At 46.1% G+C, this 27,800-nt stretch overlaps 1 protein-coding gene across 4 annotated transcripts in view; it reads left to right on the top strand.

Moving 5' to 3' along the window:
* The window catches only part of CYRIB (CYFIP related Rac1 interactor B), an 87,306-nt gene that overhangs the window by 8,133 nt on the left and 51,373 nt on the right, over window positions 1–27,800 (top strand). For 3 of the 4 annotated variants that reach the window (XM_063131147.1, XM_063131146.1, XM_063131143.1), the window contains exon 1: window positions 18,600–18,699. The exons of the other annotated variant lie outside the window; for it this stretch is intronic. The gene's annotated coding sequence lies outside the window, so the exon portion shown is untranslated. Of the gene's footprint in view, window positions 1–18,599; window positions 18,700–27,800 lie in introns of those variants that run through there. 4 annotated transcript variants of the gene reach the window in all.

Raw genomic sequence — 27,800 nt, 5'->3', positions numbered from 1 at the left:
GAGCAGGCGTCCCCAACCTTTTGGGGCCTGAGAGCACATTTGAGAATTTGAGGAACTGCTGTGGGCACCACCACAAAATGGCTTCCTGGGAGGACATGGCTAGTCACATAATGGACGCCTTGGAGGCCCTAGTTAGTCAAAAGTGAGCTAAAGAGGGGCAGGGGAGAGAAACGGGGAGGTTAGAGGGTGGGAGGGAGAGGGAAATAGCGAGGCAAAAGGGTTGTGGGAAGAGCAAGGCTAGAGGCTAGGAAAGGAGAGAAAATAGGCTACCCTGACATGTTTTATGTTTTCTTTTCTTTCTTAAAACAGTTCTGAAGTGGGCAGGAAGGGGAGAGCTTCATGGGTGATGTTGGAATTCCCTGCGGGCAATATGGTGCCCGCAGGCATATTGCTCCTGGCTTAAAGCATCTCACAATTTGGGTTCTTTGCTGAGCTTGGTGACCCACTGCCCTGAAAAGAGACATTTGGCTTAGTGTCAGCTTCTGAGAGCTGGCCGGTGTGTTGCAGTTACAGTCCCACTGTCAGTATCTGCCCCTCTTGGCATCTGCCAGGGCCCACTGACACAGACTCCTGCCCCCTACCCTCAGTGTGGTTTGGCTGGGTGTACGAGCTGCCATTTTAAAATTTCCCACAACAGCTCTGATTCAGCGTTGCTGGGGAGCCACTGACAGAAGAGAGCACCCTCCATCTGGCACTTTGTCGAAGGTCCCCACAAACCTGGAACTACACAGTTTGACTATTACACCCAGTTACATGTGTGAAAGGGTTCTACCTTTAAAGGTGGCCTAAAAGCATTTGAAATAAAATAACGTGTGTGTGTTGGGGTGTGTGTGTTAATATATTTTTTGCAAATATTAGAAATTCATTCATTTCATTTCTATACTGCCCCATAGCTGAAGCTCTCTGGGCGGTTCTCAAAAGATAAAACCACAAGGTACGGCCTAAAACATAATATGAGAACTTAAAACCGCAATACAAAAGTACACTCAGGATAAAACCGAGCAACAGTGCAGAGGTTTAAAATACAGATTTAAAATGCAGATTTAAAACAGAAAGAGTTAAAAGACTAGGATAGTAAATTGCTAAAATACTGGGGAAACAATGCAATTCTTTGTGCAGGCTCGAGTTCAAATCCCCCACTCAGCCATGAAACTCACTGCCTCTCAGCCTAACCTACCTCACTGGCTGCATTAGGGGCACCCCACATACAGACATGTTGAAAGCATGTGTGATGAGCATCACGAGGCTAGCCCTGCCCCTGTTTCCACTACACCCTATGGCCACGCCCCCTTTTTTGGATCTGCAAGCTACCATTTTAATTTCCCATCATGCCCTTGAGGCAGTGTCAATTTGAATGGACACCCATGCTCCAATCCAAGAAAGCGCCCCCTGGAGGACATTGTGCCGAGGGCCCCTCTCCAACCTCTAGCCAGCTCTGCTTAGCTCCAGGTTGTTAAAATCTTCACCTGGTAATTACTATTGATCAAGCTGCAGGTAAAGCAATGCTGGGCCACTTGTGGCACACCAGATGCTTTGGCCTACAGCTTCCATCAGCATAGCCAGTGGTGAGGGAAGAGGGAGCTAAGGGCCCCAAAATCTGGCAGGCCACAAGTTGCTGACCCCTGAGTTAAAGGCACAAGACCAGGGACCTCTGACAGTCGGTTTGCAGCCCTGGGAGGGACGTAGTTATGGTTCCAGTAGCTCTACAAAGTCCTTCCCCCAACCTGGGGCCCTCAACATCCATTGAACTACAATTCCCAGCATGCTGGGAATTGCAATCCAATACATCTGGAGAGCCCCAAGTTGGAGAAGATTGCATCAGAGGCAACTCTATATTTGGGGCAAACGGCTCCCTGCTCCTCTGCTTAGACCTGAGAGGCAGTGAGCTTCATGGCTGAGTGGGGGATTTGAGCAGTACGTCAATGGAACCAGTTACCTAGGGAGGTTGTGGGCTCTCCCACACTAGAGGCCTTCAAGAGGCAGCTGGACAGCCACCTGTCAGGGATGCTTTAAGGTAGATTCCTGCAATGAGAAGGGGGTTGGACTTGATGGCCTTATAGGCCCCTTCCAACTCTACTATTCTATGATTCTAGTCTATGATTCAAGTGCCACACATGGTGGTCTTCTCCTGTACTCCTCTGGTGTTCTCCATTGAATAATGAGCACCTGCTTTGTCGTCTTCACACACCAACGGGCACCCCGACCTAGCTTGGACCCATCTGTAGATCCTCTCCGCGCCCTCCGCCTACATACAGGCTTTGCCAACCCCCTCATCTTTCTAGCTTCTGATGGAGCAATATTTTAAAATATAACATCCTCCCCATCACACACCCCTCCCCCACTAAAGGGGGAAGCGAGCTGTTATTCCAGAGCTGTTTAACGAGAAGTTTCCTCTCCTTTTGGCTCCCTGTGCTAGTTCCCCATTGGGTGACGGTTCCCCCCCCCCACTTTTTGTTTTGTTTTAATTCTGTGATGCTTCACTGCTAGTAACTACAGCCATCACTTCCAGTTTTTATGCAAATACATTGACTTCTTTATGCACAGGCTGTCAAAGAAACTGGCTCCCTCTTATCCCAGGGTATTAAATACACATTCACCAGTCATTAGGACGCCCCCCCTACCAAAAGCATCCGGATCCTCCCCCAATATGGCAGCTATCCAGATAACTCTTTTAAATTAAATGATGTGGACTTCTGAAGGACCCCCACCCCAGCTTTGCTAAAATGATCATCTTCCTCATCTTCTAATATTAGTCAGTTCAGGCTAAGAATGAACTCATTTTCTGAGTGCTGATTCTTATGTAGTGAAAACAGCGCCACCCACGAACAAGAGGAAGGTATCAACATGGTCTTGGGAACTCTGAGGATTGCAGAAGTACAAACAAATGTAGGTGGTAATGGGAGGGGGTAACCTCCACCACCTACCACCCACAACAGGACCGAGCATCCTTAAGTCAGCACAGAATGCTGATTGATGGTTGCAAGGGAATGGAAAAGTTGGAGGGAAGGGGAATGGAATGGAGTTGACTTCAAAAAGGGCGTGGCTGGCTGACACCTTGAACAGGAGCACTTTATGCTTCAACATTTTGCTGGGGTCCCTCTTGTTATCTTCTGCCCTACAGCAGGTTGGTCCAGCTTCTCCTTCTGAAATGCTTTCGTGATGTGGGCAGGAGAGATACTGTCAGAAAGTTTGGAACGGAGAGTGGGGAACCTAGGGCCCTCCAAATGCCGTTGGACTCCAACTCACATCATCCCTGACTGATAGCAGTGTAGGCTGGGGATGATGAAAGTGGAGATGTTGGACAGCATGTTCCTCACCCCTGGTTTAGAGGGAGGGGAAGGCCATTGGCTGTGTTTGAAGAATCTGAGGCCTCTTTTACCTGGAGGAGAAGGACCCCTTACTGGCTACGTCCGTGTTCTCTCACCACAAGAGAGTTATGTGGTCCTCGCTGCTTCATTCTCTTAGGGCACAATCTTATCAATTGTGCCCTCGGGGTTTGGAAGCCCCCGAATTTGGAGGCATCCCATAATCCAGTGCAGGGTGGAAGGGGTGGCAGAGGTGGTCTTTGTCTCTGCATCCTCCCACCCTGCAGATCTTCCTAGGATGGCTTTTTCGCCTGTCTAGCGGGAGAGCTTTGGATGGGGAGGGAAAGAGGCTGTCTGGAGGCTCAGGATAACTTGCCTTGTGGCCTCTTCAGTCTCCTCCCCATCCAACGGAACGATCCCTTCCCCTCTCTCTGATGTTGCTTTTCTGATCGTGGAGGGCAGCCGGTGTGGTTCTTTCCACACCAGCTGTTCGGGGACAGAGGGTCAGATCCCGGACTCCCCTTCCAAGGTTGGAGCCCTGTCTCCGACCTCTGAAGGGAGAAACCAGACAATATTATGGTGCCTGTGACGTTCATCCAGGGACCATAAAGTTTCTCTCTTAAAGTACTGCTGGGCTGAGCCCTTCATGGAAAACCAAAGGAAACTGCTGAGTCATTTGTGTACTCTTCTTAAACCGTGAAAATCCCAGCTTTTGTGTGTGCTGTGGTTCTGCTTTTTTAAAAAGAGTAATTCCTCAGACATTCCGATTACATAGTAAACTTGCAGGGATAGAGCACCCAGTTTTAAAACCCTACCTTTATGTCGGACTGACAAAGGTCCTATTAGCACTGTGAATGTTATCAAAATTCACCCGACAGCCTCACTTAAAACCTTCTCACTTCTGCTTTCTCTCCTTCCGCCTCACTTTGGCTGGCCTGTTGTGATGTCACAGAAAGCCCCTGTTCCTGGTCAAATATCAGCCTCAGCAGCTGCTTGTGGCTTAGCTGCTCTGATGTCACAGAAGGGCTTGGGATAAGAACATCAGAATAGCCATGCTGGATCAGACCAAGGGAGCATCTAGTCCAGCACTCTGCTCACACAGTGGCCAACCAACCATCGGCCAAGGATGAACAAGCAGGACATGGTGCAGCAGCACCCTCCCACCCATGTTCCCCAGCATCTGGTGTACGTAGGCATACTGCCTCTCTCTTTTGGGATCTCTCTTTTGAGGCCCACGAACATCCGAGGTGAAATTTAAACCACCTCCACTTTGGTGACATGCCAGGGTTTTACGTGATGCATGGCAGTGCAGATCAGTTCTGTGATCTCTGAGTTGTGTAAGAAACACATGGATGTTATTTCTTGTATCCTTCCCCCGAGGAGCTACAAGATGCTCCCGCAGAAGTCAGTTAGGCTGGAAGATAGTGAATTGTGCAGAACCTTCTGGTGAGTTTCATGGGTTTTAGGAATTTGAACCCAGGTCTTTCTGGTACCAAGTCCAACCCCCACTGCAACTCTTTCCTTTTTCAGAACTCACGATTTCTGTGGCACTTGCAAGATTCTTTCAGGAGCGGACCAGGTTTCCATTTGTGTCTGTGTGTGTGTTCGAAAGAGAGAGAGGACCAATATTAGGAACAATTTACACTCAGTCAGTATTGGAGATGACTCAGGGGGAAACCGCCGTGCAGATGGAGTCATGCTGAAACACTAAAAGACTTGTTTGAAACTGCTGAAAGGATCTCGCAATAGGCACATCATCCATCCACCCCCCAGTTGTGGTCTTTAGGACACAACTTCCTTGTGCAAATGTCTTGACTGACTTGTGATCTGAGGCCATTTCCCAGAAGTTAAATGAGCAAATGAGGACGTGTGTGTTTCGTAATGTGGGAATACCTCCATCAGCCCCACTGGGAAAACAAAGGAGTCGTTAAGGTGCCCAGAAGACTAAACACAGCACCTGTTTTCAAACTTACCTTCCAAATTTAAAGATGAAAACAATAAAACTTCAAATGAACATTATACGTAGCAAAGTTCTTCCATGTATATATTACATTTTAATCCGTCTCTTTCTCCAAGGATCTCCAAGGGGGGCATGTATGATTCTTTTCCCACCCCCAATATGGCCCTGTAAAGTAGGATAGGCTAAGAGACAATGGCCCAAGGTCACACAGTGAGCTTTGTGACTGAGTGGGGATTTTGTCCCAGAACATACTGTCTTTTTCTCAGGGAGTAAAATATGTTGGGCTGGCCCTCTTTGCTTAGGGTGACCGTATGGAAAGGAGGACGGGGCTCCTTTATGTTAAATAGTTGCATTGAAAGGGGAATTTCAGCAGGCATCATTTGTATGCATGCAGCACCTGGAGACAAGCTGGAGCGTGTTCAGAGGAGGGCAACCAGGATGATCAGGGGTCTAGAAACAAAGCCCTATGAAGAGAGACTGAAAGAACTGGGCATGTTTAGCCTGGAGAAGAGAAGATTGAGGAGAGACATGATAGCACTCTTAAAGTACTTAAAACGTTGTCACACAGAGGAGGGCCAGGATCTCTTCTCGATCCTCCCAGAGTGCAGGACACGGAATAACGGGCTCAAGTTAAAGGAAGCCAGATTCCAGCTGGACATCAGGAAAAACTTCCTGACTATTAGAGCAGTATGGCAATGGAATCAGTTACCTAGGGAGGTTGTGGACTCTCCCACACTAGAGGCCTTCAGGAGGCAGCTGGACAACCATCTGTCAGGGATGCTTTAGGGTGGATTCCTGCATTGAGCAGGGGGTTGGACTCGATGTCCTTGTAGGCCCCTTCCAACTCTGCTATTCTATGATTCTGTGATTCTTTGAAATCCCCTCTTCATCACAACAGTTAAAGCTGCAGGAGCCCTGCCCTCTTTTGTATCTGCTCACTCTTGTATAGCTCCTATTTTTCATTTTGTCCTCCTTTTCATATGGTCATCCTAATACCCCACATTCAGAATGCACCAGGCTATTGATCTTAATTAAATATAATAACATTATATCCCCATAATTAACTTTAATCACTACTGGGTTGAACTTCTGGTAGAAAGTACCCCAGCCTTGTTTCAAAGATGCTGCACCTGCTCTAAGGACAAGTCTCTGCCTTTGTGTATATGCTTACACAAAGAGATCATTGCCTCTTTATTTAAAGTGTTTCTAATCTCTATTGATGTGCTGCGGTTGTCTATATCCTCCCTTCCTGTAACCCACTTCAAACCTTCTTTCTTGTGGCCATCACAGTTCTGCTTCCTTTTTTGGGTAGGAGCTAGGTTGGCTTGATAACCTAGAATCATAGAACAGTAGAGTTGGATGGGGCCTATAAGGCCATTAAGTCCAACCCCCTGCTCAATGCAGGAATCTACCTTAAAGCATCCCTGACAGATGGTTGTCCAGCTGCCTCTTGAAGGCCTCTAGTGTGGGAGAGCCCACGGCCTCCCAAAGTAATTGGTTCCATTATCATACTGCTCTAAGAGTCAGGAAATTTTTCCTGATGTCCAGCTGGAATCCTGCAACTTGAGCCTATTATTCCGTGCCCTGCACTCTGGGATGATTGAGAAGAGATCCTGGCCCTCCTCTGTGTGACAACCTTTTAAGTATTTGAAGAGTGCTAGTATGCTGCCATCATCTCTTCCAGCTACTATATCCTATGCAACAAATGACTCCTTTCATCAGACGGACGCTGCTCCTGCAAGACTCTTGTGATTTTTAATCCACCATTTCAAGGCCGAGGCAAAAGGAAGGGCCGTCTTCCTTGGCCAACACCATTGCAAGAAGTTCCTTTTGTGGCATGGTGTAGTGTAGCAAGGATCAGCTGTGTTTTACTTCCCTACAAGAACGCAGAGGAAGTAGTTGCTGTGTCAAGAGACCAGGAGGGAACGATGCGTCAAGTTGGACGTTTACCAAAAATCGGTGAATGTTGGCCTGTCAACTGGTCTACATAAAGTTTATTCCCCAGCTGGGCCAGGCATTGCTATAAATGACTTGTCATTTTCCCCTACTAGTAGTTAATGGCAATATCCCTGTATGCTCGTTGGCTGGGGTAATTTCTCCTAGCTGTTGAGGCAGAGTGTTGCTCTCTTGGATCACATCTGGGCCCACCGTGGGTTATTGCGTTGTCTGAATGCAGGATGGGATATCATTTTGTCTGAATGCTGCACGTTTCCTGCAGGGCGGCTTGCTAAACATGCAGTGTGATTTATTTTTCTCAAACAAGCCACCTGGACAACCTATGATGGGTTAGTGTGTTGCGTGAACCTAGCCAATGTCTTGGAATGGCTGGTAAACCACTTTCTATCCCCGGGTCATGTTGGGAATTATTCTATGAGGGAGGACTTCTTAGCAAGCTATACTTTTCCAGATTCCTTGGGGGAAAGCCATGGCAGTTACACTGATATAAAACCAAGATATGTATGTAGTATGGAATTAGGTGGTCATACATCCTCTTTTACAGATGACAATCTTCTACTTGAAGGTGTGTTCTATTCATAGAATAGCAGAGTTGGAAGGGGCCTGCAAGGCCATCTAGTCCAACCCCCTGCTCAATGCAGGAATCCACCCTAAAGCATCCCTGACAGATGGTTGTCCAGCTGCCTCTTGAATGCGTCTAGTGTGGGAGAGCCCACAACCTCCCTAGGTAACTGATTCCACCGTCGCACTGCTCTAACAGTCAGGAAGTTTTTCCTGATGTCCAGCCGGAATCTGGCTTCCTTTAACTTGAGCCCGTTATAACGTGTCCTGCACTCTGGGAGGATCGAGAAGAGATCCCGGCCCTCCTCTGTGTGTCAACCTTTTAAGTATTTGAAGAGTGCTATCATGTCTCCCCTCAATCTTCTCTTCTCCATGCTAAACATGCCCAGTTCTTTCAGTCTCTCTTCATAGGGCTTTGTTTCTAGACCCCTGATCATCCTGGTTGCACTCCTCTGAACACGCTCCAGCTTGTCTGCGTCCTTCTTGAATTGTGGAGCCCAGAACTGGACACAATACTCTAGATGAGGCCTAACCAGGGCCGAATAGAGAGGAACCAGTACCTCACGTGATTTGGAAGCTATACTTCTATTAATGCAGCCCAAAATAGCATTTGCCTTTCTTGCAGCCATATCGCACTGTTGGCTCACATTCAGCTTGCGATCTACAACAATTCCAAGATCTTGGAATTCAATGGGCTGTCTGTTCCAAGTCCAGTTTAAAAATAAAAAACCCTCCGAAGGAGAGCTGGAGACTTGAAATTGCCCATCCCTAGGTCAAGGCATGCATAAATTTCCTCTCCATTTTGTCCTCACAGCAAACCCTGTGAGGTACATTAGGTTGAGAGTCAGTGACTGGCTCAAAGTTATCCAGTGAGCATCATGGCCGAGTGGGGATTAGAACCCAAATCTCCTGAATCCCTGCCCAGTGCTCTAACCATTATAGCACATTGGACAGCCAGCTCAGCAGGCACACCAGTGATGTGGTCATAGACCCTGTTCAGACAACAAACTAAGCCACGGTGGTTAAGCATTTTGAGCTAAACATTATCGCTTAGTGTGTCATGTGAACCGTTCCTAACCATGGTTGGTACATAAACAATGGTTTAAGCAGCTCACTAACTATTTGCCGCAAAAGGGCTAGCGGCCTAACCATGGCTTAGTGTGCCATCTGAACTGGCCCTTAGTTTTCCCCATTATGATGAGGTTGTATTTTTATTTAAATCATAGCAATGATTTCCAACTGTGTATCCATCCGTATAAATTCCCAGATGCAACTTGTATACACATCTGTGTCCTCTTCGGTCCTCTATTTTGGTGATGCATTTCCTCTTCTTTTGGTAAAGCGTAAGTGGCCTACTTATAGAGAAAGCCCTTTGTCTCTGTTATCTAGAAAGTCTATTAGAGCACCGGAAGAGGAGGAGGAGGAGGCACGCTGATGGGCTTCTTACCAAGAACTTAGCTGGTAATTGGACTCGATGCAGATAGGTGCTTGGGTTTTTGTCAGCAGTTCTCCCAGAACACATAATACTGGGCTAGTCATTCTCCATGGAAGGGGAATTTCTGAAAGTCTTGACCTGGGAATCTTATGTTACCCACCCTTGGAGCAAAGCATATATCATTTGGCCAAACTATGCAGGGGCAGCCCTCAGCAACAAAGGGGCACATGCTTTTCATTCAGGGCTGCTCCGAGGCATAGCAGCGAAACTTAGAAGATGCTTCCTGCCCACAATTTTTCCTGCTGCTCCAGTCACTCTCCCAGTTTTCAATCGCAGGATATTAACGTCCCATAGAGCATAGATTTTAATCCATCCTTTCCCAACCTGATGTCCTCCAGGTGTGTTGGACTGTAACACCCATGAGGATGATGGGAGTTGTGGTCAAACGTATCTGGAGGGCTCCAGGTTGGGGGAGGGCTGGATGAAATCCTTGTTTTCCCTCTAGGGTTGCCAGCTCTCCTGCTTTGACCACAAGGCTCAAATGTTGGGGGCTATCTTTGGAGTGACAGATTTAAATCTTGGGGTGTTTCAGCTACTCCTGAATCTTGCATCTGGGAGAACTGCAGCAATAGTTTAAAAATGAGTTTAAAAATATCAGCATTGTGAAATATATGCAAACGAAGTCCATTCCCCTGCCCCAAATGTTGCACCAAATTTCCAATTTTATTTCCAGTAGAGAAATGGAGGGGATGGAGGAAATCCTTGCCTGAAAAGAAAAAGCCCTGGTTTGTGCTCCTCCTGGAAGTTTCAGCTCTTCCCCTTTCCTCCAGGGCTACATCTTTGGACATAGGTAGCTGTTTGTTGGTTGGTTGGTTTCTTTCCTTGGCACCCCCCCATGACAACTCGAGGCTCCATCTTTTAGCCTACCCCATGAGTCTCCGGCTTTGGTATGTTGAAGACCTGCTCTTCAACATTTTTATTAATGATTTGGACGAGGAGGTGCAGGGAACGCTTATCAAATTTGCAGATGACACAAAATTGGGTGGGATAGCTAATACCCTGGAAGACAGAAACAAACTTCAAAGTGATCTTGATAGGCTGCAGTGCTGGGCTGAAAACAACAGGATGAAATTTAATAGGGATAAATGCCAAGTTCTACATTTAGGAAATAGAAACCAAATGCACAGTTACAAGATGGGGGATACTTGGCTCAGCAATACTACAAACGAGAAGGATCTTGGAATTGTTGTAGATCACAAGCTGAATATGAGCCAACAGTGTGATATGGCGGCAAGAAAGGCAAATGCTATTTTGGGCTGCATTAATCGAAGTATAGCCTCCAAATCCCGTGAGGTACTGGTTCCTCTCTATTCGGCCCTGGTTAGGCCTCATCTAGAGTACTGTGTCCAGTTCTGGGCTCCACAATTCAAGAAGGACGCAAACAAGCTGGAGCGTGTTCAGAGGAGGGCAACCAGGATGATCAGGGGTCTGGAAACAAAGCCCTATGAAAAAAGACTGAAAGAACTGGGCATGTTTAGCCTGGAGAAGAGAAGATGGAGGGGAGACATGATAGCACTCTTCAAATACTTAAAAGGTTGTCACACAGAGGAGGGCCAGGATCTCTTCTCGAGCCTCCCAGAGTGCAGGACACGTTATAACGGGCTCAAGTTAAAGGAAGCCAGATTCCAGCTGGACAGCAGGAAAAACTTCCTGGCTGTTAGAGCAGTACGACAATGGACTCAGTTACCTAGGGAGGTTGTGGGCTCTCCCACACTAGAGGCCTTCAAGAGGCAGCTGGACAACCATCTGTCAAGGATGCTTTAGGGTGGATTCCTGCCTTGAGCACGGGGTTGGACTCGATGGCCTTGTAGGCCCCTTCCAGCTCTGCTATTCTATGATATGATTCTATGGACGCCCTCCTAAGAGGGGTCTTGCCACCTCTTCACTCTCCCGAACCAGTTTTCCTAGAGTCGCTCCTGTTCTCATGGAGAGGATCCCACCTTCGATCCCCTGTACTTAAAAATCTTGGGCTGCAGACCCGGGAAAGACCTTTGCCCGAGACCTTGGAGAGCCAGGGCCAACCATAGTCACCGCTACTGGGCTCGGGGAGCCAGTGCTCTAGCCTGGAATAAGGCATCTTTGTAATATTCATCTATAAAATGCTAGGTTGAAATTGGCCCCTGGAGCATTTTAAAAGACAAGTGCTTTGCTTACTGCAGCGTAACCTGACTCGAAAATGTGACTTTACACCTCCTCTTGGAAATGCTGTTTCCAGCGCACAAGATAACGGATCAGCATTCCAAGGTACTTCCCAGAAGCAGCTTGGCGATCCGGTTACTTATACACCTTGCCCTTCCTGCCCTTTTCTCTCCTTGCTGTACTTAGATTTCTCAATACAAAACAAGCAAACAAAAGCTCAAGGCTACTTACAATACAATTAAAACATAGGAAATTTTAAACAGCTGCCTATTTAAAGTACAAAATATCAGTGATAACCATAAGCTGTTCAACCGGATGCACTGAACAGTCCAACGTATCCAATTGAATGCCTGGGGAAAAGAGGAAAGCCATAGCTTGGTGCTCAAAAGATGGCAGTGTGGACACCAGGCAGGCTTGGCCAGGGAAAGCATTTCATATTGGGGGGCCACTACTGAGAAGGCCCTCTCCGTTATTGCTCTGAACCTTTCATGGAGGAGGAACTTGGAGGAAGTCATCAGGTGCTGATTGCAGGGTACGATTAGGTTCATATTGGGTGAGGCGCTGCATCAGGTATTACGGTCCCAAGCTGTAAGGTTTTTCGTTAAAGCCACCACCAGGAAGCCCCTCCCCAATCTGGGTTTGTGGAAAGGTCAATTTCTCTCCTGATCCATGTAGCAGCCATGGAGGAGGCTATCCTGACTGGGACTATGGTGGGGGCAAAGGGATAAAGCCCCTCCCTCCCATGAAATAGTCTGAATTATTGGTGGTGGGGGGAGCTGCTGTGCTATTTACTTAAAAAGAAATCATGCAATTGCTAATTCCATGAATACTTCTACATATATTTTGGCCAGAAGAATAGCAAGGACAGGAAGTGACAGAGGGAGGGTGAGCTATGTAGTGAGCCTGTATTCAGCTTGGTGGGTCACAAATGGTACCAGGCCAGAGTTTAGGTAGACCTTTTAGTTCTTTTTATGGTCTGCATCTGACAGGTGCCTGACGTCCTGGAGATATTCCAAGTTCCTCCCATCACGGAATATATCAGATGATGGTAATGATCCCAAAATTGTTTTGTTTTTTTCTAGCATGGACTTTTCCCCCCCTTGAGCCAAATAAAGCGAATGGGTGTGTTTGGGCAGAGATATCTTTCCAAGTTGCAGCAATAGTGCCACACCTAATAAGAAGAGCCCAAGGGTCCATCCAGTCCAGCATTCTGTTCACACAGGCCAGATCTACACCAAGTAGGATATGACATTCTGAAAACGGTTTGAAAACTGTATCTGGAGTGTGTCCTGGGCCCCAACAGTTGTCACTACTGTTATAAACCATTTTAAAGCAGTAGTGTAGATCCTGCCATTGTGGCCAGTGATAATACAGCTCTTGAAAGGCATTCGTTGTTAAGTTAAGAAAACACATCATCAATGCAAGGGCTGGGAAATGTGTGATCAGCTGTCTGGTGCCAATACTGGGCCACTGGCAGGGGAGTATAAAGGGGCTGAATGTGAATCCCAGTAGAACTGGAAGTACACCAGATGGAACGCCGGGGCTCAGATTTGCAGGACAGCCAATCCAGAGACTGAGTCGATAGCAGCCCAGGCTCTGAACCCACCTTCCCGAATGGAGAGCATCAACGTGGGGAAAGCTGGTCGAAAGCAAGAAATTAATCTTGAAGGATTGGGCTCTAAAACTGCTCTTAGTGTTATTTAGTTAACTGAATCAAATCAAATTAATTAATTAAAGTAATTAATTACTACCCTACCTTTCTAACAGGAAATACTGCTCAAGGCAGCTCAGGTTTCCTTTGATTTCTTTAGCTGGGCAACATGCCTATGAATAAAACAAATTATAGGTCTGTTGTTAGGATTATATTTCTAAAATGCTTTGAAATGGACTATATTCTACTACACTGGGGACCAGTGTAGTTTGCTGTCCAAGGTTTGGACTTGGATAGGGAACAGCTGTGTTGAAATTACTGCCAAGCCATGAATCGCACTAGGAGTAACCTTAGGCCAAACTCTCTTAGCTTTGCCTAGCCTCCCTCGTAGGGTGGTTGTGTGGATAAATGGGAGGGGGCACGTATAATGCCCTGAACTTCTTGATGGAAAGGTGGGAAACGAATGTGATTCATTCTAGAAATACTATTGCATCTGGGATGGACCCTTGGTCTGATCTAGCATGGCACTTCTTTATATTGGCTGAGTTCAGACAACACATTAGTCAATGGTGAGTGGAGTAGTCAATTCATGATTATTGTTTTTGCGGGTACTCTTCACACAACATGTTCCTACATAACTGTGGAGTGGTTGGAGCTGGCGTTGAGTGGACTAGTCATCCTGTCATTTGACTGACACAGCCCCGCCCCTCTCCTCCTGGTGCTATCCCAGCAGCCTCTGCGAGTTGCACCAGCTGTAGCAGAGCAACCGGCACGGTTTTGCCCACTCTTGCTCGGGAATTCTGTAGATAGTCAACTCAGTCCTGGGGGGGGATCCGCACGTCGCTCCCAGAGCGCTTCTATGCGACTCCAGTGCACCCCAAAAACAATAGTCTGACTTCCCTATAAAAGAAACGACGAAGAGCCGTCCATGCCACCGCCACTGCTGCTGCCGACGACGAGGAGAGCTCTCCGCCGGTGAGGAGAGCTCGGCAAAAGAAGGCGAGGTGAAGAGCGGAAGAAGCTCTCTACCCCGCCTTCTTTTGCCGAGCTCTCCTCGCCGGCGGAGAGGTCTCCTCCTCCTCCTCGTCGGCATGGACGGCTCTTCGTCGTTTCTTTTACAGGGAAGTCAGACTATCGTTTTCGGGGTGCACTGGAGTCGCATAGAAGCGCTCTGGGAGTGACGTGCGGATCCCCTCTTGCAATATAGTCCACTGATCCCAACAGACAACACACTAACCAACGGTTGTGCCACTAATCAACTCTGCAGCATGTTGTGTTTCTCAGTTGGTTATTTTGGGGAAACAGTCAGCCGTGGGGTAGTTTTTGCCTGACAGACAATGCAATAACCAACTGCTCACAGCTCAACTAACGGTTGACGACTTAAACCACCATTGGTTATTGTGTTGTCCGAACTGAGCCGACGAGATCTGGGTTCTTGTCCCTGCTCGGCCATGAAGATGATTGGGTGACTTTGGGCCAGTCACTCATGATGTTGTTGTGAGAATAAACTGGAGAGTAGGAGGTTCATGTATCCTTCCTTGGGCAAGAGATAATGTAATAATAAATCGATACTAAATAAATTGGCGAAAGCAAGTTGAAACCACAGATATGCAGTTTGAGCTGGGAGGAGGTAGCATTTTCTGACTAAAAATTGCAGGAGTCCATTCTATATTAAACCATCTTGGTCCTGCTCTCAGAAAAATCTGAAGATATTACAGTTGTGTTAGGTCAGTGAAACTATTCTCCCCAGCCGCCTGTGTGATATTAAGCTAGCAGCTCTTTATCTTTCACTTGGGACTCTGAAGTGTATAACTGCAGCAGCTCCTTCAGATGCTGGCCGAAAGTTTCTAATTGTTTCTCTCTCACACCCACCCACGCACTCATAGCAGGGCTCCAGTGCTTTTAGAAGTGGCACAACAGGCAGGTGAATCTATGTCAAACACTGATTTTTTTTACCTAAATGGTGGGTGTTAAAGAAACAGGAGCCTCACAGAGGGGGAAATTGGTAATTCTAAATCAGACAGTGAGGTCCCGAGGAACGTATTCCTAGACACTGCAGCCTCGAGGGCCTCAGTGTTCAGTGGTTAATACAAAGAGACCCTTGCATGTGGCAGTTTTACATGAGCAAAAGTCAGTACTATACAAACACTGACTGCCGCTGGTTTCCAGAGTCTTCGGCGAAGGTCCCATTCCTTGTTGCCTGATCCTTTGGATTCGAATTGAATCGGAGTCCTTTTTTGTGCAAAGTATGGGCTCAATCACTGAGCTGAAGTTACTCCCCTAAGATTAAGGGCTAGAGGGAAAGGCTTCGAAGAGCTATGTGGCATAGAAGAGACGGTGTGGTGTAGTGGTTAGAGTTGGGCTGGGATTTAGGAGATTTGGATTCTAGTCCCAGCTTGGCCATGAAGCTCACTGGGTGACTTTGCGTCAGTCACTGGTTCTCAGCCTAACCTACTTCACAGGCTTGTTATGAGGACAAAATGGAGGGGAGGAGGATTATGTAAGCCCTCTTGGGGTCCATGCAAGAGGGGGAAAAGTGAGATCTAAATGTAATAATAAAAATAATAAATATGTAAATAAAAATAATTAAGAGTTGATGCTGTTTTATTAAAATAAAAAGCTGCTTTGGGCAGAGAAGCAGTAGTGTGGAGGGAGGCAGATGGTGCTTCATCCTACCTGACTGCTGTTTTCCAACTTCAACTCTCCCTCCATCCCGATTCTTTCCCCTGCCACAGGTGTTAGGGCCAAGAACTTGGTGGAAATCGGGAAGGGAAGAGTAGCTGCTTGAGGAGACAATTTGGAGTGTGGACGTGTTGGGCAGAAAAGGGGGTTAAGGCTGGATACAGGAGAAAGAGGAACAGGGCTTTCTTGGTAGCGTCCCCACATTTGTGGAACTCCGTTCCAATCGATGTCTGCCAGACTCCACCATTATAAGCCTGAAACTGGACTGTAGAGAATTATTCATTTACCTTGGCCTATCATTGACGTGGAACTATGAGTACCATTGTATATATGGCATTGTCGGGGTTTTTGTTTTTAAATCTTTTTCTGTTTTTATCAATGTTGTATTCCATGTTGCAGTTTTAAATTTTGTACATGTTGTAGTTTTTAAGTTTTGGGTGTTTTTTGTTTTGTTTTAACCTTAAAGGACGGCTTATTGAACTTTTACATAAATAATAAATAAAAATAAAAACTGTTTGAGAGAACAGTGGCAGCCCCAGGTTTTTGAGGGACCTTTTGGCAAGCCGACCCCCCCTCCATGAGTCTCCCTTCTCTACCACCGTTGACACCAAGTGCTGGTGCTCCTCAACCTTTCTTTCTCATCCTTGCGCCCACTTCCTTGCTGGGCAGGCGGAGAGCCGCTGAGCAAGTAGGCCGTGGCTTCTGCCGCTCCTCCTCCTCACCAGCAGCGTTGTCTGGATCAGAGCGAGAGGCAGGTGAGCAAAGAGTTGCAGTGAGGAAGAAGAGGAGCAGGTCCAGGTCTGTGCCCATCGCAGGTGCCCAACCGTGCCTGTGTGAGAAGGAGAGCGCTTGTCAGTGAGAATCGGCCAGCCAGGCGGATAGATTAAGCACGTACAAATGCCGGTCTGCAAAGTAGCCCTTTGGTTTACGAGGGCAGCACAGGGAACAGCTTCTTCACGCAATGAGTAAGCTCCACATGAACGGGGAGTGTTTGAGGCCGCTGGCAGGAAAAGGCAGCTCTTCACTTGTGCAACTGGTGCTGTGTGCAACCGGCTGTGTCGCTTGTGCCAAGGAGTCAGACAATGAAAGGCCCTGTTGCTTGCAGAAGTTACTGTCAAAGCATCTCAGCTGAAGCAGCTCATGGGAAACACTACTGAAATGTTTGTTCTTGGGCTATTTCCTTCCCTGCTGAAGCAATAAATTAACTGCGTTTCTCTTTTGAAGGTAAAAAGTTCATATGTAAAGACGTTGATGTGGCACGGGGGGTGGGGGTTATTATTTTTACATTTGCCCTTGTAGGATCGGCCTAGGGGGCTCACATGATGGAATGCTCTTCCATACAAAACAGCAGAGCCTACTTGGGCTGTCGGTTGCAAAGGGATCAGGGTCAAAATCAAAATGGATTGGGCCAAAAAATACACAAAATTTACCTGTAACAGACATTAAACTAACCGGCCTGTAATTTCCTGGATTCTGCCCCCCCCCCCCCGATACCTTTTTAAAAGTTGGTGTTACATTGGCCATCCTCCAGACCTCTAGCACAGAGGCTGAGTTTAGGGGCATGTTGCATATTTTGGTTAGAAGAACTCTAGGATGGATACCATCCGGGCTTGGTGATTTATTTGCTTTTAATCTGTCAATAAGCTTGAGAACTTAATCTTTTGTCACCACTATTTGCCTCAGTTCCTCAGATTTCCTTCCTGAAAGATAAGGGTCTAGCTCTCATAGGGCCCATTCAGAAGACACCTTTAACCATGGTGGTTATGCCAGAAATCCAGGCCGTCTTCAGAAGGCTTTAACCACCGTGAATAAGGCTTTTTGGTTAATGGTTAATGCATGCATTCCATTAACCATTTTGTGGTTAAGCAGCATGGTTTAGTGTGTTGTCTGAACGGGGCCAAAGTGGTTAAAGCCATGATTTAAGGTGTCTTCTGAACGGAGCCATTGAGGTAGTAAACTTGTGTTTGGGCGGTAACACTTCAGACTGCAGATGGGATGAAGGCAAATGCTTATGAAACATATGCTTTCATGGACCAGGCTAAATTTGAACAACAGCACCCTCCTACCCATGTTACCCAGCAGCTAGTGTACATAGGCTTACACAAATTTGTTTCTTTAAGGTGCTACAATATCCTTTGCCTATTTTGCTGTAACTTGGCTTTTAAAATTATTATTACATTGTTCATCGTAGTAATATTTATTTATTTATTTATTACATTTCTATACCGCCCAATAGCTGGAGCTCTCTGGGCGGTTCACAAAAATTAAAAACATTCAAAATAATAATAATACCTTCCAACAGAGCCTTGAGATTCATTTCCCTCCTCTTTTTTGATAGTAGAATCATAGAATAGCAGAGTTGGAAGGGGCCTACAAGGCCATCCAGTCCAACCCCCTGTAGTGAGATGAGACTCAATTTATAATCTGGTTTTATTGGCAAGGCTTTTTATTTATTTATTTTTAGTGGTTTTGGCGCCTGAGCTGCAGGACTAACACAGACCCCTCTTGCCCCCTCCCTCCTTTCCCTGAAGAGGAAACGGGTAAATTTGCGCCCTTAAACCGACGACACCCAAACTTCCTCGTTGAATGCACTTTCGCTCCCGCCCGCCTCTTTTTTTCAGCCTAGACGAGACAAAGAGAAACACTGGGTTTTTTTTAATTCTTTGGTTGGCACGCCCAGCGAGCATGCGCAGTCGTTTGACGGCCGCCGCCGCCGGCACAGCAACCGCCCTGCCGCACAGCAACTGGCAGCGAGGGCTGCGCCTCCCGGTACATCCGGGTCACTGGCACGCACGCGCGTGACGCACGCCCGGCGGCGCTCCTCGTCGTCTCCTCCTGCTCCTCCTCCTCCTCAGCAGCAGCCTAGTCCCTGCGGGCGGCTCCGGCGCTGCTGTCGCTATCGCTGCCCACGTCGATCCCTCCCCTCAGCTTCGGGGGAGGGGGCAGCGCGGTGAGTGCTATGGGGAAAATTTGGGGGGCTGTGGGAAGACCCCCCCCTCAAAAAAAAAACCGCCTTATAAACCCCCCCTCTCGCCTCACAGGCTCTTTCTGTGGAGCCGCTTCGCCCCGCCCCCTCGGCACATGGGCTGGCCCCGCCCCGGAGCGCGCGCCCCCCCCCCCCGCCTTTCGCCTCTCCACGCGCACCTCGCCCGCCGTCTCCATAGAAACCGCCCCTTGTCCCTCTTCTCTCGCCTTCCTTCCCTTGCACGTGGGTTCTGTTTCGGCTTCCCCTGGTCTCCTGGCTCTGCGCCTCTTTCTTCTTGCCTCTCTTCCTCCCAGCGAGCTCTGGCTTTCACGGAGCGGTGCCGGCCGCTTCCCTTCCTGGAGGAGAAGGCTCGGAATGGCGAGTAGCCCTGAGGGATCTATGCCGCCTCCAGGATCAGAGGCAGTTGCTGGGGGACGAGAGGCAGGAGGGCTCTGTTGCATGTGTGGGTTTCCTGGTTGGGCAGGTGGTTGGCCACTGTGTGAGCAGAGTGCTGGGCTAGAGGGACCCTTGGCCTGATCCAGCCTCAGGGCTCTTCTTCAGTTCTTACCATAGAATCATAGAAAAGCAGAGTTGGAAGGGGCCTACAAGGCCATCGAGTCCAGCCCCCTGCTCAATGCAGGAATCCACCCTAAAGCATCCCTGACAGATGCTTGTCCAGCTGCCTCTTGAAGGCCTCGAGTGTGGGAGAGCCCACAACCTCCCTAGGTAACTGGTTCCATTGTCGTACTGCTCTAACAGTCAGGAAGTTTTTCCTGATGTCCAGCTGGAATCTGGCTTCCTTTAACTTGAGCCCGTTATTCCGTGTCCTGCACTCTGGGAGGATCGAGAAGAGATCCTGGCTCTCCTCTGTGTGACAACCTTTTAAATATTTGAAGAAGGCTAATTATGAGTAAGGCTAGTTAACACTAGATCCCAATGGGGTCATCCCTTGAAGCTGATGGGTGGGTAACTATAAGGAAGTACTTCTTCACACACTGCATAGTCAAACTTACGGAATTTGCTGCCATGAGATGTAGTACTGGCCACCAAGTTGGCTGGCTTTAAAAGGGGGTTATTTATTTATTTATTTTATTTATTTATTTATCATACTTATACCCCGCTCCTCAGCCAAAAAAGGCTCTCAGAGCAGCTTACACTTAGGAAAAAAGACAGTCCCTGCCCTCAGGCTTACAATCTAATAAAGACATGACACACAAGGAAAAGGAGTCAAGGAGGGAGGGAGGGAGGAGAGAGAAAGAAAGAGAGAAGGTTAGTCAAATTCCTGGAGGAGACGGCTATTCGTGGCCACTTATCCTGCTGGCTGTGTGTTATCTCCAGTGTCAGAGGCAACATGCCTATGTACACCAGTTGTTGGGGAATATGGGCAGGAGGGTGTTGTTGCAGTCAGGTCCTCTTGTGGGTTTCCTTTGGACAGCTGTTTAGCCAGTGTGTGAGCAGAAAGCTGGACTAGGTGGCCCTTGGTCTAGTTCAGCATGGCTCTTCTTATATTCTTATGTTCCTCCGGAGGGGGCCTTAACTTAAATTTCTGTGCTTTGGAGTGCTGCTATTCATGTTCCCTAGCAACACTGCATTGCATATTGAAGGCGATAAATAGCTATCATTACTAGATACTCTTGAAAGCCTTACTTAAACTATGGAATGCACTTCCACAAGATGGATGGCTTTAAAAGGGGATTGGACGGACTCATGGAGGAGAACATTAAGAAGTACCATGCTGGATCAGACCAAGGCTCCATCTAGTCCAGCACTCTGTTCATACAGTGGCAATGTCTACCTGATGGTCCTGATGGCTCTATGCTATCTCCAGTATGCCTATTTACACCAGTTTCTGGGTAATATGGGTGGGAGGGTGCTTGTGTACTCATGTCATGCTTGTGGGTTAGTGATTGACAGCTGATTGGCCTCTCTGTGATCAGAGTGCTGGACTAGATGGACCCTTGGTCTGATCCAGCATGGCTCCTATGTTCTTAACTGCCTTTCCCAGCACTCTCCCTTCTTCGTTTCATCCTTCCAGTTACCCTTTGCTTCTGTGCAGACCGTGGCTGCCTTCCTCCTTCTTTACTCTTGCAAGCTGCCCTCTTTCTTTTTGGTAGTTCTTGTCAGTGCTTTCCTTCAGGACCGTGTGTGTTTCCCACATCATCCACCAAGGTGCCCTCTCCTCCAAAGAGGAGCATAGGAAGCTGCTTTATACCAAGCCATACCATTGGTCATTTAGTCCCAGCTTTGTACACACTAAAATGCAGTAAAAGCTCTCCAGAGTGTTAGGCACTGGAAGTCTTTCCCTGTCCTACCTGGAGATGCCTGTGATTGAACCTGGCAAAGCAGGTGCTCCACCACTGAAGTACAGACCTTCCCACAGAATTCTTTGATTTTAGCCTGGTATGCCCCTTTCCCATTTTTTCAGCATCTTCCCTTTTTGATCGTAACCACCAGTACTTCACCTTCATCCCTGTCTGCTCTCCTCCGTTCTTGTAAACCCCATCAGCTCTTCTTAATTGCTTCCCTTTGGACCTTTTGTGATTCCCCCAAGCTTTCCCCCTTCTTGAGCCTCCCCCTTCCTTATGAATCTTGTCAAGCCCCCCCCCCATCCATCGCTTCTTCATGAACTTTATGCTCCCCCTTTTGCCCATGGTTGTTTATTCTGCTATGCTTCTCCAAAGCCAGATTTCTCTTGATCTGTCTGCATAGCGTGCCACTTGTCTTCCCCATAATATCCACACCCTGTTCCTAATGTTACAGCAATACTATTCCTCTCAGACTTCGGGATAACTGCACACCACCATCCCTGTGAGCAGTCTTATTTTCCTGCACTGTCTATGCACACATTCCTACATACTGTTTCTCCCCATCTAATCCCTTTTCTGATACTCTTTGGGATGCAGTCCTGTGTCTACTCACTAGCAAGCAAGTCCCACTAAATAAAGTAGAACTTCAGAGTAAACACACATAGGATTGGGCTGTATGCCCTTTAGTAAACTCAAGGTAGTTCTGGTCCATTTTTTCCTCTCTGCAGGCTGCTTCCTGTTTTCTGATATGAAGCAGTCCCTCCTTATCTGTAGTCTCTACCCCACACATATCCTTGCTTTTCATTTGCATGGATCTGCCGCTGATTCCCTTCTCAAGGCTGTGTGCGTCTTCTTCCCATTTCCATATACTTGTTTCCCCATCTCGTGTTATAGTTGTGGGTTATCTATTTTGTTTGCTACTCTTCCTTTCCTATACTAAAATTTGGATGCTTCTGACTTCAATCAGAACTTTTTCTGCACCATGCCACACCTTGCAAAGATGTCATGAAAATAAATCAGTCACTATAACGTGTATTAAACTGGAATGTGCTGTAGAAAGTAATGATCCTAAACAAGCGCTCCAAGTACCTTTGTTTAATGCCAGTACTTTTAGTGCTGTTTACGAAATAGAATTCACATGTGGCCCTAGTAGATCCTAACCTTATACTTTCCATCTATTTCCATGTGATGTGATGACTAGCAGCTTAGAAGGCTACTAAAAATGGATAGCTTCATGGGGGCTAGTTTTTCCACTGGCCATTAGGGCAAAAACTTCTGTTAACCTGATGTTGGGAGCAAACAGAGGGCAGCTGTTTTAAGTTCCCTAGGGAGGGGCATCTGGCCATTTGTACAGAGTGGTAAACAAGATAGATTTCTGATCAGTTCTAACTAAGCAATTCTGGTGCTCTTTCAGGTTCTAATTTGTCCCGCCTTTACTCATGAATTAATAAAATCCAGGCTTACTTATGTACAATTTAGATAGGAAGTTCTTTGGGCCAGGGGCCTATCTTCGTGTCTGTATTATTTATCTTTTCTATATATGCTGTGTTGTTGTTTTTAAAATCCATATTGCCTATAATATGCCATGCAAATTGATGGCTCTATGTAAAAAAATATTCATCCATTATTTCTTTAAATAAACCTTGTAAAGACCCAAGTACCCAGCTTGCACAAACACCAGTGTATAAACATTTTGTGCTGGTGCCAAGAACCTTGAAATATGTTTTCAGCCTAATGTAGTACAAGCACCTTTTAAGGATCCATATTCTGGTTTTAAAATACAAAAGTGTCTTAGGCACTGACTCCTGTGATGTTTTCTAGATCTGTCTATTAGCTTTGCTCGGCTCTTCTGCAGTTTTCTCTAGAAAGGTCTGTCTTGCAACTTAACTCTTTCCCATCTTGCCTGTGACTTTTGAATCCATTATGTGGCCCTAGTCCCCCCCCCCCCAAAAAAAACTTAATTGGTTAAATGCATCACTTTCTTCTCATCTAATTTTCAGCACTTTCATCTAACCCTTGCTTGATTCATTTGTTGAAACAACTATTCAGACACCCTGCGGAACCTTTACTTTTTAACCTGATTTGCACAACATGACAGGCCATGGGTTAAACAACCCATGGGCTCTCATGCACAAGCGGGAGAGAGCAGACACACTGGCCACAGCATGCTTGCAACTTCCGCTTTTACTGAGCAACCCACAATAGGCTCCTTCATAGGTTGGTTGATGTGTCTTCTGAATCCAGGGTGCTGAGTTGTTTAGGGGCTAAACAACCCAGCAGACCATGGTTCATTGTTGGGTAAACTGCTGGGTTGTTTAGCCCCTACACAACCCAGCACTCCAGGTTTGGGCAACATGCTAAGCAGCCTACGAAGGAGTCAATTGAGGGTTGCTCAGTAAAGGCGGAAGTGGCAGGCACACTTTGGGCAGCGTGTCCACTCACTAGTGCAACCACGTCGTGCGAACTGGCCCTTGTTCCTCTTGTTGATTTGTATCTTGCTATATGTCAGCGCTTCTCTCTTTCTCTTCCTCCATTTATTAATAGCCAAGTTCTAATCTTTTTGCTATAACAGCCTGTTCAGTGTCTTCTCATGTGCACCCACCTTCCAGAGTGAGGTTATGTTAGGAGGAGCCACCAGATCTAGGCAGCTACTCATGCATGGCCTCTCTCGTAACTGATATTGTCTTCACTCAAACTGCTGAAGATACTTTTTTGTTCCACTTGTAGAATCAAATAGCTTATGCTAATGTTATCAGGAGTCTACAGCAGACTACTTCCCTGAATCGTGTTCATTTTCCCTTCCAGAAGTGCTGAAAGACAATATTTCCTCTACTGTGATTGATAGCATTCCTGTTGACAGCAGTTGAGTAATACTGATTTCCTCATTTAGTATTGGCACATGAAGTATCCTTCGCCTTCCCCTTCATTACCTAGGCTCCAGGCACCTAAAAATGTATTTATTGATCCATATAACTTCACATATCCATTTAACTCCATCCTTCTTCCAAGGAGTTCAGAGCAGGATATGTAGGTTTCTGAGGAGATCTTCCCTATAGGGTTGTGGTCAGCCTCACACATGGGGCTACTTGGGGCACGTTGGGACTGTTCCCTGGGAAGGCATTGCATGCAAAAGGTCCCAAACTCAGGCTCTGACGTATTCAGTTAAAAGGATATCAAGTGGCAGGGTTGGGAAGGATCTTTGCAAGAGACCTTGGAGAGATGCTGCCAGTTAGGGCAGATAAGTACTGGGCTTGATGGACTCATTGCCTGACTCTGTATAGGTCAACTTCAGGATTTGCTTCTGGCTTGCTCAATTTGATGGTAGCTCCTATGAAGAATTCATACATTTTTTTTCTGGCCTGCATGTTTTACTTCTGACTCTTCAATGACTTACTATGTTTCTTTAGGACTTCGATCTGTTGCTTCACTTGTCTCTTTTCTAGGTGACACACCATTTTCCCCTTAATTATCTTATTTCCTTTTAAAGAATGAAAGCTTATGTTGAATTATGCAGAGTGTATCATTCATTGTTAATTTCTGCCTCATTTTATGAGCAGTGTGAATAATATCTTTCACCTTAGGCCGCTGTAAAGAAATACTATACAGGGAAGAATAAATATCTAGCAACTGTAAATCATTGGAGAGCTATAACTTTAATCTATGGTTCAGGTGTATTGATAACCAGAAGAGAGAAGCCATATAATTCAGAATTCCTTATTTCCCTAACAAAGCAAAGCCTAACACAAAGTTCAAAGTGCAGGTTTATTAACCCTCCGCTGTTTGAAGATATTACAATATGTGAAAGCATTGGACAGGAAGGACCCAAATATCAGCTAACTCAATCCCTTTCCCCCTGAAGGCATTTCTCATGTATTAGCCCCTTGGCAGATTAACCATCACCATCCTGAGGATTACTACAAGTCCTGTGTAAGCCCTCTTCAAGCTTTGCAAGGAGGAGTGGGTTAAAAGGATAAAAATAGGTGTCTTGAAAGAAGAAGAGAAACGCCAACTCTCTCCCAGTGTACAAAAATAATCTTTACTCAACGCAAGCATCCAGTCAAGTATCTCTTTCCTACCTCAAGAGTTGCTCTCCTGTCTGAATGGGTGAAATTCCTTCTCAACCTCATATGATGTTCAATAGGTTCTTAAGTTCACATAGGGATAAGAAGTTGTCAAAAACTGAGTCAGACCACTGGTCCATCTAGCTCAGTATAGTCTACACCAGCGATGGGAAACATGTGGCCTTCCAGAGGGCCTTTTCAGTTGTGGCCCCCTGGCTGTGGAATGCCCTCCCCACAGAGGCTTGCATAGTGTCTATGTTGTGATCTTTTTGGTTCCAGGTGAAGAACGTTGCATTTCCCCAGGCATTTTAGTTCTTCAGTTATTGTTTTAAATCTGTTGTATTTTTAGATCTTTGAACTGCTGATGGTTTTTACTTTTTTATATACTGTAGCTTTAAACTTAAAAGTTTTATGCTGTGTTTAGTCATGTTGCATTTTATGTTGGTTTTAAGTGTTGTATGCTACCAAGAGAGCTTCGGCTTTTGGACAATATAGAAATGTAATAGATAAATAATAACTGGTCTACATTGACTGGAAACGGCTCTCCAGGGTTTCAGACAGAAGTGCTAGAGATTAAAGTTGGAACCTTCTACATGCAAAGCATGTGCTCTTCCACTAAGTTAAGTTATGTGGGAGAGGACTTGACAGAATGCCTTTTCAGCTGTCATACCCCACAGGTGGAATACCGTCCCAAGGATGCTTATCCAGCAACAAGTCTCATGCCTTTTCTGTTCCAAGTAAAGACCATTTTTATTTGCCCAGGTCTTTCGACATGCTATCTAGGTGATTTTAATTAAATTATGGATGTTACTGTTCTTGCTGCTATTATAGTGTTCTGTGTGGAGTTTCTCCCCTTTCATTTGACGTTGTAGTCTCTACTGATTTATCATTAACCACCCTGAGAATGTATAAGTCAAACGGTAGCATAAAAATGTCATAAAGAAATAAGTTGCTTAGCACAAAAGCAAAACATAGTAATGGACTTCTTAGGAGAGTTTCCTGGGTTCTGTCTAGGGACAGGAGATAGGATGTAGACTTGTTGCACGGCAGTCCGTTATGCTTTGGGGGAAGGGGTTAGTTTGGCTATTTTTATTTATTTATTTATTTATTTTATATCCCACCTTTTCCCCCCCAAGGAACCCAATGTGGCGTACATAATCCTCTTCCTCTCCATTTTATCCTCACAACAACAACTGTGAGGTAGGTTGGGCTGAGTCTGTGACTGGCCCAAAGTCACCCAGAGGGTTTCCATGGCCGAGTGGGGATTAGAAACCAGATCTTCCTACTCCCAGTCCAACACCTTAGCCACTACACCACATTGGCTATTTGGTGGATAGAGGTTGTTAACTTCCTGTTATATAATCCCTTGCTCTATTTTTATTGCATTCTTATTTATTTATTTATTTATTTATTTATTTATTACATTTTTATATCCCCCAATAGCCGAAGCTCTCTGCTTGAGTAGTCCAGGTTTATGTTTTGAGCACCTAAACCAGTAGCAGGATCACAGCAACCAATCCAGTGGCAACCAAGAAGCTCTTCTGGCTGCCCAACTACAGCTAGATAGGCAAGCCAGCAAGCCAGTCAATTCCCATAGATAGGCATCATCACATTGACTGCTAGAACAAAAACTTTGTGCTTTACAGTATAATTTATCTTTTGGACATCTTATTGATTTTGAATGCTGAGCTTGTACTTGAAATCTGGAATCAGATCTTTGCTGATGAACTCGAGTTGCTTTGGAACTCACCCTCATTTACTACCGTTGCTGAAACAGGATTGTGATTGGAGAATTGCAAAAAATTGTTATTCACTAAAAGAGCTTTGGGGGGATGTTGACAAGGCAACAATAAGCAGTAAACTTTGAGTAAGCTATTCATTTATATTATAGCATATATTCCTGTGACTCACTGCCTAGGAGGCCATAGTCATATGGAATTTAACTGCGGTGAGTGCTATATCTCCAGGAGCTTTTCTTCACTCCTTTTCTGCCTTTAAATATATTCCCACTTGCAAATTATACTGGGGAAGTGAGTCGTCTGTTCAGCTAGCCCTAAATCTTTTTAGATATTCTCAGCAATTTAACTATTGCAAAACAAGAGGTATTTTAATTGCATCTTTCATAAAAAGGAGAAGTAATCTGGATCCTCTGTTGCTCAGAATCTCTTCTCCTTAGCTTGACTTGTAGGTTAGTAGATTGTGCTTGGAATTAAGAAGTTATTTCTTCTACAAGGTGCTCATATTTCTGCATCTAAAAGGCTCTTTATAAAACGTTCTCAGTATTAGAGTACAATGTCATCTAGGCCTGCAAATTCCAGGGATGGGGGGAGGTGATTCTATCTGTTGAGTATCATTTCACCTAGTTTGTAAATAGCTGTTCACCTGGTTAGCTGTGGTATGTAACTCTTCAAGTGAGTAGGCAGGATGGCTCTTGAAAACTGCAAGACTTCTTCTCTGCTTTTCCCCGCCTTCTACGTTGTCAGTTTACATACCTGTGTATAGGTAGGTGGGCTAGTCATTTTTGTGAGCCTGTTTACAAGGCTGCATTATATAGATAATTCCCTGCTTGTACATGTATTTGCTGCACTAGGGGTAACTTCAATACCAGGAAGAAAACATTACTTGCCACATGAAATGTCAGCATTGATTAGATGCTGTAGTACTTAAATGGGAATATTCCCTCCTCCCCAAAAGATGGAGAGAGACCTTCCTGACCCCA

Source organism: Elgaria multicarinata, chromosome 7 (assembly GCF_023053635.1).
Source record: "Elgaria multicarinata webbii isolate HBS135686 ecotype San Diego chromosome 7, rElgMul1.1.pri, whole genome shotgun sequence".
In the NCBI taxonomy this organism is placed as follows: Eukaryota; Metazoa; Chordata; class Lepidosauria; order Squamata; family Anguidae; genus Elgaria; species Elgaria multicarinata.
Note: the sequence above shows the minus strand (reverse complement) of the source record. Positions and strands in the feature narration are given on the sequence as shown.